This window comes from Sceloporus occidentalis, unplaced genomic scaffold (genome assembly GCF_023333645.1).
Source record: "Sceloporus occidentalis isolate IW3139 unplaced genomic scaffold, rSceOcc1.0.p SCAF_1, whole genome shotgun sequence".
Lineage (NCBI taxonomy): Eukaryota > Metazoa > Chordata > Lepidosauria > Squamata > Phrynosomatidae > Sceloporus > Sceloporus occidentalis.
Genome location: NW_028316981.1, coordinates 287,076,576 through 287,092,168, shown reverse-complemented (window position 1 = coordinate 287,092,168; position 15,593 = coordinate 287,076,576). Strand labels below are relative to the sequence as shown.

The window sequence follows — 15,593 nt, the reverse complement described above, 5'->3', positions numbered from 1 at the left end:
GGAGGGCTCTTCTTCTTCAGGCTAGCCCTGATGGAGCTGGGCCTGCCTGGTCAACTCCCTCACAGGCTGGAAAATGACAGTTATGGAAGGAGGAGCCTCTTTTTCAGGCTAGCCCTGATGGAGCTGGGCCAGCCTATTCTCTCCTTCACAGGCCGAAAGATGACAGTTATGGAGGGAGGGTGCTCTATCTTCAGGCTAGCCCAGATGGAGCTGGGCCAGCCTACTCTCTCCCTCATAGGCCGAAAGATGACAGTTATGGAGGGAGGGTGCTCTATCTTCAGGCCAGCCCCTGATGACTCTGGGCCAGCCTATTCTCTCCCTCACAGGCCTAAAGATGACAGTTATGGAGGGAGGGTGCTCTATCTTCAGGCCAGCCCCTGATGACTCTGGGCCAGCCTATTCTCTCCCTCACAGGCCGAAAGATGACAGTTATGGAGGGAGGGTGCTCTATCTTCAGGCTAGCCCCTGATGACTCTGGGCCAGCCTATTCTTTCCCTCACAGGCCGAAAGATGACAGTTATGGAGGGAGGGCGCTCTATCTTCAGGCTAGCCCCTGATGACTCTGGGCCAGCCTGTTCTCTCCCTCACAGGCCGAAAGATGACAGTTATGGAGGGAGGGCGCTCTATCTTCAGGCTAGCCCCTGATGACTCTGGGCCAGCCTGTTCTCTCCCTCACAGGCTGAAAGATGACAGTTATGGAGGGAGGGCGCTCTATCTTCAGGCTAGCCCCTGATGACTCTGGGCCAGCCTGTTCTCTCCCTCACAGGCCGAAAGATGACAGTTATGGAGGGAGGGCGCTCTATCTTCAGGCTAGCCCCTGATGACTCTGGGCCAGCCTGTTCTCTCCCTCACAGGCCGAAAGATGACAGTTATGGAGGGAGGGCGCTCTATCTTCAGGCTAGCCCCTGATGACTCTGGGCCAGCCTGTTCTCTCCCTCACAGGCCGAAAGATGACAGTTATGGAGGGAGGGCGCTCTATCTTCAGGCTAGCCCCTGATGACTCTGGGCCAGCCTGTTCTCTCCCTCACAGGCCAAAAGATGACAGTTATGGAGGGAGGGCGCTCTATCTTCAGGCTAGCCCCTGATGACTCTGGGCCAGCCTGTTCTCTCCCTCACAGGCCGAAAGATGACAGTTATGGAGGGAGGGCGCTCTATCTTCAGGCTAGCCCCTGATGACTCTGGGCCAGCCTGTTCTCTCCCTCACAGGCCGAAAGATGACAGTTATGGAGGGAGGGTGCTCTATCTTCAGGCTAGCCCCTGATGACTCTGGGCCAGCCTGTTCTCTCCCTCACAGGCCAAAAGATGACAGTTATGGAGGGAGGGCGCTCTATCTTCAGGCTAGCCCCTGATGACTCTGGGCCAGCCTGTTCTCTCCCTCACAGGCCAAAAGATGACAGTTATGGAGGGAGGGCGCTCTATCTTCAGGCTAGCCCCTGATGACTCTGGGCCAGCCTGTTCTCTCCCTCACAGGCCGAAAGATGACAGTTATGGAGGGAGGGTGTATTAAGCCTGTATGTCATCAACTTGCCAAATCTGTAGATGCAGAAGTTTTCTGTTTTTTTCAAACATGGTTGGATTGAGGCATTTATGCAAAGGCTGTGTTCCTAAGAGTTAACATGCTTACCAACAAGGTGTTCCAGCGTTTTGGTGGTGATTGCAGACTTACAATTCCTGAATCTTGTGGACAGATTGTTAATGTGTTTTCCCTCATGGTAATAATAATAATAATAATAATTTATTTCTATCCTGCCTCTCCTGTAGGATTGAGGTATGTTTTGTATCCAGAGGACTGGCACTGAATCACATATATATGCCATTGCTGGAATTGTAAGTCATGTTACAATGTGATATATTTTACTTGTGGTTCTACTCTGCAGCCATGAACAGGGAATATATGGCTCCTTTGCTGAAAAGGCTGCACTGGCTTTCTCTGTGTTTCCAGATACAGTTCTGATGATTATTATTATGACTGTGGTAATCATTTTTATAGCCCTAAATGGCTTGGAACCAGGATATCTGATGGGCCTCTTCTATGCCTTTATCAGGGGCTCCACTGTGTGTTTCAACAACTCCCAAAATGTGATTATTTGGGGTAAAATAGGAGAGAGCCTTTTGAGTGGCTTCAAATATATACTGCAACTATTTATCTCATTGGTGATTTTCCAGAAGCTGGTTAACATCTTTTCCATTTAAGAAGGCATTTTGGTGTGTGATTTTTAACTTCTTGCTTTTATCTCTGTCTGATTTCTGAATAGTTTAAATACTGTATTGCTAATACATTCTATGTATGATAAAAAAAAAGCTGGCAGGAAGACAATAAATTTATTCAAAATGTAGTGTTGGAGGGGAGTTCGATGGATACAGTGGATCACTGAAAAGATATATACAACCAGCCCACCATATCCATAGATTCCTTATCCATGGATTCAAACATCCAGTGCTTGAAAATATTCTCATATATATATATATATATATATATATATATATATATATATATTCGGGACCCTGGAACCAAACCCCAGTGGATATCAAGGCCCTGCTATAAATGGGTCTGAAATTCAAGCCCAGCTCTTCTCAGAAGCCAAAATTATTAAATTGAGGCTATTTTACTTTGGACACATCATGAGACAACAAGATTAATTTGTAATATGAAGCAAAATTGAAGTCAGTAGAAATAGAGAAAGACAGGTAGGTGGACTTAGTCAAGGAAGACCTTAGCAAAGGCATTAACACCATGGTGTCTTGAGGTCTCTCATTCATAGGGTTGTCATAAGTCAAAGTTAGCATGACAGCAATTAACAACAGTGCATTGTTGTTTTATGTGTGTTTTAGTGTTTTTGATATAAACTGAAAGAAATTTATTTTATTTGTTTTCATTTTTGTTGATAATTGCTTAGAAAAGGGGCAATGCATAAATAATATAAAATATGCAAATAAATTTATACACATTTTAACCCACATATATTTTGAGCAATAGTGTTCTGACTTGCAATCCTATTCCCCCTCGCCCAACTTCTGTGTTGTTGAAACCCATGCGACTTGCTACCCAGTAAATGTATGTCAGACTGCAATGTTAGCGTGCTTCTGAATATCTCTCTGCAACCGCCGCTACATTCCAAATGTTGCATGACACCAAGCTGAGGGTGCAGGCCAGAGGCTTATGTTACTCAAACAGCCCTGGGTGTCGCCACTTCTAATTCAGAGGGAAGTTACATGCTGGAAACTGTTTAAAGTTTCATGTTACACCAAGGTACTATATTTGAAGTTTAAAACAACCAGCTGGAGATCAAGGAACTAAGATCCCCTTGTGACTACCTTGTTTAGGAATACACTGTTTAAGGGCTTCTGGACTCCATGAATTTCCCATATATTATGGAGATGGATCCAGTGCTGCTGATAGTTCAGGCTCTTTAAAAGTTACTTTTGTGATGTGCAAGATAACAAACTAGTGTTAGGCAGGCCAGTCTCCAGAAGTACCCAATCAGTTACCGGGCATACTTAAGCCACCGAACCATCTACTTACCTATGACAAACTTAAATTGCCTTAATAATAATAATAATAATAATAATAATAAAAATAAAATTTTTTATTTATATACCGCTTTTCCAAAAGATCAAAGCGGTTTAAATAGAGTTTAAAACCAATTACAAAACACATCATAAAATAGATAAAATCAAGAGCACTAAATACAATATACAAATCTAAAAGCAATCATTCAATCAATTCTTCTTGATTATGTTGTCTCAGCACTCTTCCAGTAGACATTTGGCTGTCATTCAAGCATGGCATATAAACCTATTTATTTGTGCAGGCTTTCAGAGTGTAAGCATGTCTTCCATTTGTTTTGTTACTTGTTTTGCTGTTGATTTTATTGGCTTTCTTGTATTTCTTGTATTGTTTTATTGCATTTTATTAGATATACTTTGTGATTTTAATAGTGCTGATATGTAGGTTGGGCTCTTGTGAGAACGAGCACTATCAAATGAAGGAATAAGCAAAAATGTGATAGGGCAAAGACAGATCATTATCCTGGCAATGTGATATGCATTAGACTTACACAATTTATATACCATGTGTTTTGCCTGCTGAGAGAAGGCTGTAATGTCTTATGAATCACACAGTGGGAACCAGAAAAGGTTGCAAAGGAATGCCCTTCAGATGTTCCAACCTTCTATCTAGCTGATAGTTTCATCTATTAGGATGAAAAGCCATTGTCTGGAAAGTTTCCTTCCCAAAGGACAACAGTATTTAATGGTTAATATCCCACAAAGGGAGATAGGTAACAGAGTGTTGTATTGCACAGTGTGTGTGCTTGTATGGGAGTAGTCTATTTCTGCTTCAGTCTAAGCAGTCATTCAGGTTGTGCAGAGGTGTGGCCAGCTGAGTGATAAATCTGGTAGATTTCCCCGACAGGGTAGATATTGCAGACAATTAAAGGCATGGCCTCTACACCTATTGTTTTTTCCTGAGGGTGTTGGTGGACACAATTGAAAGGTCTTATTGAGGATCTATGAATACAAGCTAGGTTGCAGTGGCACCATTTCTGGAGCCTTTCCAAGTTATTTCAAGAAAGTTCTATGATGCATAAAACTATTCATCTCACCATCATTCTCATCTGTAATCTAGATAAGAGGCTGTGATAGTAGCATCCAACTAATTTACAATATTTTCCTATTATCAATACTTAGACAAACTGATAGGAACAACACTATAATTCTGGAGTGTAATATCACAAAGTAAGATCTTTCATTACAAATAAAAAAAACAAAGATGGTTGTTTACTAGAATTGGACTTCCAGATGCTTAGCAGATGTGTGCTGCAATTTTAAGCACATTAGCTCACAAGTAAGTTACACCAATATTAAAAAAAAACATGCTGCTGCCATAAAAAAGGCAAGCCCTTGTCAAGTTATTGCAGCATGTAGTACAATCTAACCCCTATGTATTTCCCTGCCCCAGTCCCACATTATTAGCTACTACTGTTAGGAGAAGGTAGACATGCCACATACAGACAGCAAACTAAGTTATACTATATATTCTCACTCTTTTGAGGGGGGGTTAGTTTAGTTATACTTCAGCTCCCCATTTAATTAAGTGACAGGTCAATAAAGCTTCCTTATACTAAGTTTATTACATTAGTCCCTCAAGTCCAATACTGTCAGCTTTTCAGGGTATCAAACAAAATTCTTTCCTAACCCTACCTGGTTAGGATATTCCCAGGTGGTCTCCCATCTAAATATTAACAAGGTCCAATCCTGCTTAGCTTCCAACACCATCTGAGATGAAGAGTGTTAAGAATGGCATGGTGACCCTAACACACATCCAGGCCCTGTAGCCACCTCGGCCTTCTGCCTCTCCTGAATCTTGTGGAGGCAATGATGAGGGGAGGGAAAAAACAATGGGAAATGTAGTTTCTTGTGGGTTTGTCAAGCTATGTGGCCATATTCTATAAGAGTTTATTCCTGACGTTTCGCCAGATGCTGGCGAAACATCAGGAATAAATTCTTATAGAACATGGCCACATAGCTCCACAAACCCACAAAAAATATGGATGCCGGCCATGAAAGCCTTCAACATCACAATAGGAAATGTACTTTCCATTAACATTTAATATCTTTAAATCCAAGTCTAATTCTGAAAAATACCCGACTCTCCTTTAACCCCCATTCTTCAGGAGCCTTCCCCAACCTTCAAGAGAGGCTTTTCAGGGATATAGACAGCAGCAGGAGGGAAAGGGATGTACAACATATTTTCCATTGAACTCCTTAACTCTTCAGTCCTAGGTGTATCTACTTGGAAGAAGTAAATCCCATTGACATCTGTGGACTCTAATGTTGAAGAAAGTGGGTATAACATTGTGACCCAAGTTAGGGTATTTTATGTTCACAACCAAAATTATCTTAGGATAAAAAAAATCATAAAAGGAAAAGTAAAAAATTGCAACCAAGGTTTTTAAAACAATGTTTTACATTCTTTTCAGCTAGATATATTCCATTTCTGCCAGCAAGCTCCTGAGTTTATTGTACTGTGTTGTTTTGCCTTCACTTCCAAACTACTGTTTTAATGTTTTAACAGAAATAAATACATACTGAAGAGGTAATATACAAGGCACGCATATTGCTTAAACAAATGTATGAAGTTAAATCTTTCACATAAAGACTGCGGTTCATACACTATTTTCTTCTTGAGCAATCTGTTTTCAGCATTTGCCTTTGTCTGTTTCCTGTATATATCCACATTGTCAGCAAATGTCTTGTGATTGACATTGGGTAAACAGATAAATTTCTATAATAGCTAAATTATTTTGGATATATCTGTCTTTACCATTTAAAACAATATTTTTCAAAGGCAGTGAAGGAAAACAACACCATAAGAAGATAGGTTTCTTATTTCAAGGATTGTTTCTCAAATTATATTATATTTGAGATTATGAGAGAAGATACTCAGGATATGCCTCTAGGTTATATATTAGATCTGTCCTGATCTATGAAATATTAGTTTCATGTTGTAACTATCCACAGTAAAAAAGCCTGTTTAAAAACTTGTAAAAAGATACACATTCATTATGCTGTTGAACTGATAAAAACCGCTGATCACTTTAATCAGGAAAGCAAGTCTTTCATTTGTTAGATGTACAAATACACTGAACAAATTGTCTGGAGATTATGTGGTCCCTATTTTTCCATATAATATGGCTAAGGACAAATGTAACACACCTCATCACTATTCTCTAAGCAGATGGGAGAAAAGGCCAGAGGGGACTATCGAATGACATTCCCGAAAGAAACTAAGAATGGGATTGGCATGCACAACACTCTAATGTTGCATTACATGATTGCTAAGTTGCAATGTCAGGATGCCACTCTGCCTATTCATGGATTTGGGCAGGTCTTGTCAATGACAGTAGCTCAGCAAAGTTCAAGGATGCAAATCTAATAATTAAAAAGTGTGAGTCCTTTGATGTGCGAAGATGGCTGAAAAATCATAAAGCCCTCGAAAGGTTGTATCTGAAGATTTCTTACCTTTGATGGACACTGAAGTCTTTCATACTGTAAGAATAACAATGACTCATTTCTAGCTTCTTTTGGCCTCCAACCACACTCCAACTCTTCAACTCATTCTCTTGGTCACTGTCTTGACCTAGTTCTTGCTGCAAACTGCACCATTTCTGACTACCTGGCACTTGACTTTTCACTATCTGATCATCATTTAATCTCCTTTGCTCTCACTTATACTTCTCCTCGCCATACTATTCAACGCCATTTTTGTGATCTTCAGTCTGTTGACTCTAACCATCTTGGTCTGACCCTGGATTCATCTCTCTCTTCCCTAAATCTCGGGGATTCTGCTGATTCAGCAATGTCTTTATTTAACTCCACTCTTTCCTTGACTCTTGACCATTTTGCCCCTGTCTCTGTACCCACTTCTTCCTCTAAGACTAGACCTCAGCCCTGGCTTACCCCCAACATTAAGTTTCTCCGGTCCTGCTCTAGAGCGGCCGAACGTTTTTGGAGAAAGTCCAAAGAGTGGGCTGATTTTATCCATTTCAAATTTGTTCTTTCTTCCTTCTCACGCGCCCTGTCTATAGCAAAACAGAATTATTATTACAAATCATTGATCTCCGCCAATGAGAGGTGCCCGCAGCGTTTGTTCTCCATCTTCAACTCGTTGCTTAAACCTCCCTCTCCTCCTGTCTCTTCATCATTCTCTCCTAATGACTTTGCTAACTATTTCATCTCTAAGATTATCACTATTCGCTCTGAGATAGTCCCTCCTGATTCTTCTTCTGCTCTTAATCTTCTATCGCCTTCGCCTAACAAATTTTCTGTCTTTCCTCCTGCCTCTTTGGATGAACTCTCTACACTTCTGAACTCTTCCAAACCTACAACCTGTCCTCTTGATCCAATTCCTACTCGTCTTCTAATCTCTATAGCTCCCTCCTTTCTGCCCTCGCTTCTCCATATCTTCACTCTCTCTCTCTACAGGCTCCTTCCCGTCGGACTTCAAACATGCTCTCATTTCCCCAATTCTGAAAAAACCTTCTCTTGACCCCTCCTCTTTGTCTAGCTATCGTCCGATTTCTCTTCTCCCCTTTCTTTCTAAGGTTTTGGAACGGGTTGTTTATTCGCGCTGTCTTAAGTTTCTTGAAACCAACTCCATCCTTGATCCCTTTCAGTCTGGTTTCCCCCCAAGGCATTCCACAGAGACAGCTCTCACTAAGATCTCGAATGACCTTTTACAGGCCAAAGCTAATGGCCTTTACTCTGTTCTCATTCTTCTCGATTTGTCTGCAGCCTTTGACACTGTTGATCATTGTCTCCTAATTGACATACTCTCTGACCTTGGGTTCTCAGACTCTGTTCTCGACTGGTTTAGATCTTACTTGTCTGGCAGATCTTTTGCAGTAGTTGCAGGGGGTCAGACTTCTTCTCCTGTTCCCTTATCTGTTGGAGTTCCCCAGGGCTCTGTTCTGGGTCCCCTTCTGTTTTCTCTCTACACACTGTCTTAGGAAAACTCATTAGCTCTTTTGGTTTTTCCTACCATCTGTATGCCGATGACACCCATTTGTATCTTTCCACCCCTGACCTTTCTCCAAGGCTTGAACAGCAAGTCTCGTCTTGCCTCACAGCTGTCTCGCAGTGGATGCGCCATCGGCGTTTGAAGCTCAACATGTCCAAGACGGAGCTTCTTGTCTTTCCTCCTAAGTCCACCCTTCAACTCTCCTTTTCTGTCTCTGTGGACAACATTTCTATTCAACCAGTCCAGCAAGCCCGCAGTCTTGGTTTTATCTTTGATTCTTTTCTGTCGTGTATCCCTCAGATCCAGACCACAGCCAAGGCTTGTAGATTCTTTTTGTACAATATTGCCAAAATCCGACCATATCTCTCCGCCTCTACTGCCAAGATCCTGGTCCATGCCCTAGTGATCTCACGACTGGATTACTGTAACGTCCTCCTGGCTGGGCTTCCTCTTTCTCACCTCCGTCCTTTAATCTCTGTCCAGCATTCAGCTGCATGCATTATCACTTCCACCCACCGCTCTGACCACATCTCTCTGTTGGCATCCCTTCACTGGCTCCCTCTCCCTTTCCACATTCAGTATAAGCTCCTGCTGTCGACATTCAAAGCCCTCCATAGACTGGCCCCTCCTTACTTATCAGACCTTCTTTCTCCTCGCCTTCCCACTCGGGCCCTCCATTCTGGTAGTCAAGGGTTCCTGTCTCAGCCCAGGATTTCCTCTGCCCCATCTCGGATTCGCCCCTTTTCACTCACTGCCCCTCACTCCTGGAACCTTCTTCCCCCACAAGCAAGAGCCATCACTTCTTTAACCAGCTTCAAAACGGAGTTGAAAACCGTCCTGTTCAGAGAAGCCTTCCCAGGCATTGCATAATTGTCGCTTGCTATTTGATGTTCTTTTGGTGCCTGTTTATCAAACCATTTCCTGTATTGCTATGTACTGTATATGCATTATCCTACTTGAGAGTATGTATTTTCCCTGGAAAATGATTAACCATCCATTATGAAGCCAAGCCCACCCTCCAGTCCATCTGCCTTGGTCCAGGCCTCGGAGGTAGAGAGGAACTGCTGGACCTCTTACCCTTTCCCGCCACCACTCCCTTCTCCTTCTGTGTCATGTCTTTTTAGATTGTAAGCCTGTGGGCAGGGAACCGTCTAACTAAAAAGATTGAATGTACAGCGCTGTGTAAATTTACAGCGCTTCATAAATAAAGGTTAATAATAATAATAATAATAATAATAATAATAATAATAATTTCTTTTCCATGTTTACTCAGATGTGTTTCTTGAATGAAGTGCACTTATTATCTAGTAAAGATGTGTAGGAAAGTGGATATAGAATTGCAGTTTTAAATTTTCACGACCTCACTGCACATTTACCATCCACGTGAGTAAAAATGAGATGTTACAGAGCAGAATGGCCACACGAAAAAACTTTACAGAGTAAAACAGCTATGCTGAAAAATGGGGAAAAAGTGGTAGTACTGAATATGGCAGATAGGAAATGCTGCCATGTTAGTTTTCTATTTACTAGGAAGCATTACTCTTTTCCTGTGAAAAGGGTTTAAAAATAGACACTCAGTGCACTTCCAAACAGTAGCATTCATTCTGCTACTTCAGGACAACACTAATTTCCTCCTCTTGATTAGATAAAGTATTTTAATGGTCTTTGGTAGGCAATTGAAGGCCCACCAAAGCCATTTTCCTGCCTCAAGCAAAGGACAGGATGAGGCTCTCCCTACTTAATGTGCAGAAACCTAGTTGTGGCCAGGGCCTGTGCCCCAGGGATAGGGAGGCCTCCCTGAGGATCCATGATGAGGCAGACGAACTGAGGGCACACGTGAGACCAACGTTGATGCAGCAAGAATAAACAAAACTTTAATGAGGTAGTAATTTCCCCAGCATAAACCAAACAATACAGATCCACAACTGGTGTCCCAGTTAAGTCACTGGAACGCTCAGTTCTCGGTCTTTATAGTATATCATGGATGGGCTCCCGGCCTCACTCTTCCTTGCCTCCGGCCTGGGTCTATTTGAAAGCCATCTCGGCGTATTCTAATTCCGCCTTCTCTCTTTCCAACGGTTGCAGACCGTGTTCCCAACACTCTCCCTTGCAGTCCCACCAAGTCCCTTTGAGATTGTGTGGGCCTTGGGCCACCCGTCCTAATCCCGAGTTGCAAGGCTCGCCGCCGAGGACCCCTTCCCAATGCGGGTCCACTAGGCGCACCGCTTGGTGGGGCCCTATGCGGAGGCATCCATATGACACCTGGAGGCTAATGGGGCAGCCTGACAGGAGAGGGGTTCTGGTTACTTCTTTCCCTTTCCCAACTGCCTCACCGCGCCCCCTTCTTCCGTGTAGTCTCCTCCTTCCGAATGCCTCACCCTCACTCCTTAAATGGCCTCTCGGCTCCTCCTTCTCCTTCTGGGGAGTGGTTGTGTCTCCCACTTGGACTTCCACCTGTGCCTATCTTCTTCCTCCTGCTTCTTCTGTCTGCCGCTCCTCCTCAGGGTCCTCCCACCTGTCTACCTCCTCTCTCACCCATTCAACCTGAACCTCCTTCTCCACTCTTCTCCACTAGTGAAATCTCATCTCAGTACTGAAGATGGGGCTGTATCCTCTGTGACACAAGAAGCAGAGGGCTGGTTTAAGGGGCATATGCGGCTCTAAATGTGGGGATAGGGCCAGTCCTACTTTTAGACAGAATGAGGCAATCAATCAAATCATTTTTTTTACATCCTTTCTCACAAAAGCGGCACTCAAATGGTCTATAGAATAAAAAGAGTTAAATTAAAACCACAGATGGCTAAAAAAATAATAGAAAATTGAGATTAAAATGATAAACTGCTTATAACATTTAAATGAAATAATAATTTAGAAATATGGGCTGCTGACACACTGCAGAATTAATGCAGTTCCCAAACACCTCCACTTCAGGAAGCAGTTTGGGGGTGTTATGAAGGGCAGTAAATGCTTTTTCCTGTGTTATTATCATGCTCCTGCAGCCAGAGAGTGGGAGTGGCAGGGGATTTGTAGTGGCTGTTAGCTGCCTTGAAGTGGACTTCAATTCATGGCAGCACTGTGAATGAGACATCTCCATTCTGTTCAGATCTTGCAGGTTCAGACCTGTGATTGAGTCTAGCCTCCTGGCATGCGATCTTCCTCTCTTTCTACTGCCTCACACCTTTTCTAGCATCATTGTCTTTTCCAATGACTCAAAGTACGACCGATCATGTTGTAGCACCTTTGAGACTATAAGATCTTTTTACGTACTGATTCTGCAGACTAACATGGCTATATCTTTGAATTCAAAGTACAACAGTCTCAGCTTCTTCATCTTGGCTTCCGGGGAGAATTCAGGCTTGATTTGTTCTAGAACCCATCTGTTTGTCTTTTGGGTGTCCATGGTATCCTTAGCACTCTTGTCCAGCACCACATCTCAAATGCGTTTTTTTTTTCCCCTGTCTGCTTCCTTCATCATCCAGCTTTCATAGCCGTACATGGTGATGGGGCTTGGAAGATGCTAACTTTATTGTTCCAAGTTATGTCTTTACACTTCAGGATCTTTTCCAGTTCTTTCATGGCTGGCCTTTCCAATCCTAGCCTTCTTCTGAGTCCTTGACTCCAGTCTCCCTTCTGATCAGTGTTTGATTCAAGGTACTGGAACTCTTTAACTATTTCAGTTGACTCATTATCTAGGTTGAATTATGTAAATCTTCCTTGGTCATTATTATTTTTTTCTTTATGTTTAGTAGGAGGCCTGCCTTTGCAGGGAGTACGTGTGGGACTTTTTTACCTCCATTGCCAAAATAACTGAGCACTTTCCTCCTTAATTTGCTGTTCTTCCAACTCGAGCAGCAGAATGACCAGGCAGCTGCCCTGAGTGATGCAGGAGCTGCTGGAGTTGCCAGGTATTTGCCTCATTCTACCTAATGGCAGGGCCAGCTCTGGTCCAGTGGGGGCTGGCAGTCAGTAATACTGTCCCCCTGCCCCACTGTTTCCCAAATGGGCTTCTCTCAAACAAAAGTAATCATTTTCCCACAGCTTGTTTTGCTTGTGTTTGTTGGTTATTTTATTTTGTTTTTATTTCATTTCTAAGGTCCAAAACACAGTGCAGAAATAATCCAGTCTGAGACCTCTTTAACTGCCCTGGCTCAGTGATAGGGAATCCAAGGAATTGTAGTTTATTGTGGCACCAGAGCTCTCTGACAAGAGAAGGCTAAATGTTTAACAAAACTATTGTTCCAGAAAACAATAGGGACCACAACTTGCTGCAGTAGGGACAGCAAACAAACAAACAAACAGAAATTCATTCTTTGGAGGGGAAAGATGAATACAGCTCATTCTGAGGGCTAATGGAACTCCTAAAAGCCCTACTTGCCTTGACAAAGAAAGATGCATGTGCCCCATGAGATTGGACTCTATTGAAAGCAACACTCATAAAATATTATTTCTAGTTGTTTATTATTATTATTATTATTATTATTATTATTTATATCCCACCTTTCTCCCAATATAGGGACTTAAGGCAGACTATAGGGATTAACTTAATTTAAGGAGTCACACTTGGAAGCTCCGCAGGAGGAAGGGGGAATGTGTGGCTCTCCCTATTTTGTTGTACTGCAACAAAGACAAGGGACCAAGCAAGATGCAGTCCAGTAACATCAAATTTAGTGAATACAATAATCACGAACACAAGAAGGGAACCATGATATTAAAGATCACGTATTGGTATATAACAATAAAAATACAAATGTTGAGACAAAGCAATGATAAAATTCAAATGAACTGGTGTAAAACAACCTAAGGGGAGGGGGAATGTGTCTCACCACACTGTATATTTTCTCTCATATATAACTCTGTTTTTTATAATTGTTTGCAACTGAGGTTACTATTTCATCTCTTTATTGTTTATAGATGTTTGATGCACAATAAAAATAATAATTAAAACAACAACAACAAAGGATGGAATAGCCAGCTTTGGCAGTTGGAAAGCATCAAGAAGGAGGAAGAACTGCCCATCTCTTCAAGGACGACAACTCAACGGAGATTACCGCACTAGGGTAAAAGCGTTCCCCAATGCGTTCTCACGGGCGCGAGCCTGGAGCGTGATGAGAACCAGAACGCTAGTTTACTGCACGGCGGAACGCCGCCGTCACCGCCGGGCGTTCCAAATGTGTTCCAAATGTGTTCCCAATGTGTTCCAGGGAGGCCATTTCTGGGAACGGTTTTGAACCGTTCCCAGAAATGGCGTCCCTGGAACACATTGGGAACACATTTGGAACGTCCGGCGGCGACGGCGGCGTTCCGCCGTGCGGTAAACTAGCGTTCTGGTTCTCATCACGCTCCAGGCTCGCGCCCGTGAGAACGCATTGGGGAACGCTTTTACCCTAGTGCGGTAATCTCCCACCACACTCCAAGGGAGTGTGTTCCATTGTCGAACAGCTTTTACTGTCAAGAAGTTCCTCCTAATATTGAGGTGGAATCTCTTTTCATTTAGCTTGCATCCATTGTTCCATGTTCTAGTCTCTGGAGCAGCAGAAAACAAGCTTGCTCCCTCCTCAATATGACATCCCTTCAAATAGTTAAACAGGGCTATCATATCACCTCTTAACCTTCTCTTCTCCAGGCTAAACATCCCCAGATCCCTAAGTCGTTCCTCATAGGGCATGGTTTCCAGACCCTTCACCATTTTAGTCACCCTCCTTTGGACACGCTCCAGTTTCTCAACATCCTTTTGAAACTGTGGTGCCCAGAACTGGACACAATATTCTAGGTGAGGTCTGACCAAAGCAGAATACAGTGACACTATTACTTCCCTTGATCTAGATCAGTGATGGAGAACCTTTTAGAAGCACAGTGCCCAGACTGCAACCCAAAACTCACTTATTTATTGCAAAGTGCTATGTCCCTCTGGCTTTCTAGTAACAAACCCTGGCAAACTCTGTCCTGGGGCAATGACACATGTGCCCACAGAGAGGGCTCCGAGTGCCACCTCTGGCACACGTGCCATAGGTTCGCCATCACTGATCTAGACACTATACTTCTGTTGATGCAGCCTGGAATCACATTGACCTTTTTAGCTGCCGCATCGCATTGTTGACTCATGTTCAATTTGTGGTCTACTTGGACTCCTGGATCCCTTTCACATGTAGTCATGTTCAGCTAGGTACCCCCCATCCTATATCTATTTCATTTTTCTACCTAAGTGCAATATCTTACATTTCTTCCTGTTGAAGTTCGTTATTGTTTGAACATTAACATGTACTAATATGTAATTATTTTCATAGAACGTACGCCGTAGGCAGGTTTATTTTACCTATTTTAATTGATTGTATGCATGGTGCTGTGTAAATTTACAGCGCTATATAAATAAAGCTTACTACAACTATTAATAATAATAATAGTTTTGGAAATTGTGTAAGGTAATTGCCCACAACAAGCTGGATACTCATTTTAGCCACCTCAGAAGGATGCAAGCCTGAGTCAAACTTGGAGCCCTTGGCTGGTATTGAACTCGCAACTTTGTGCTTTGTGAGTGAGCGGCCACAGTTCAGGCATTTTAATAAATAATAAGTAATAATAACAATAATAAAGCTTTTATTTCTAACCCTGTTTTCTGTAGCAAGACAATGAAAGTGGCTAAGAACTAGAACACCCATATACAACATTGTACCTAAAATTACAATTAACCCCTGCGCCGCCACACTACCACAGAATGATTGCCCCTTGCACCATGTATTATTATATTTTTATCGTGTTATTAACAGATATTTTAGTCTGCAATTTTAATTGTATCATGTTTAATCCTGTTTAAAAGGGGGGTGGGAAATTTGAGACACAACATCGAGTGTGGATATTTTAATGTGTTGCGAGCAGCTTTGTCTCGTCAGAGAAAAGCGGGATAAAAATAAAAGTTTTATTTATTATTTACTACACTGTTGACAGGGCTGCTGTTATACTTTGACTGCCTCCCGTTGCATTGTGGGATTTGCAGTTTAAAGAGGAGGCGTTTAGAATTGTCAGACAGGGAGCGGTTAGGCCTGGCTGAACTACAAGCCCCAGAATGCAACGGGAA

The 15,593-nt window shown here is 42.6% G+C and overlaps 1 protein-coding gene across 1 annotated transcript in view; it reads left to right on the top strand.

Annotated features, from left to right (window-relative positions):
* Positions 1 to 15,593, top strand: part of LOC149324021 (mitogen-activated protein kinase kinase kinase 1-like) — a 114,416-nt gene that overhangs the window by 8,559 nt on the left and 90,264 nt on the right. The gene's annotated exons all lie outside the window — the stretch shown is intronic.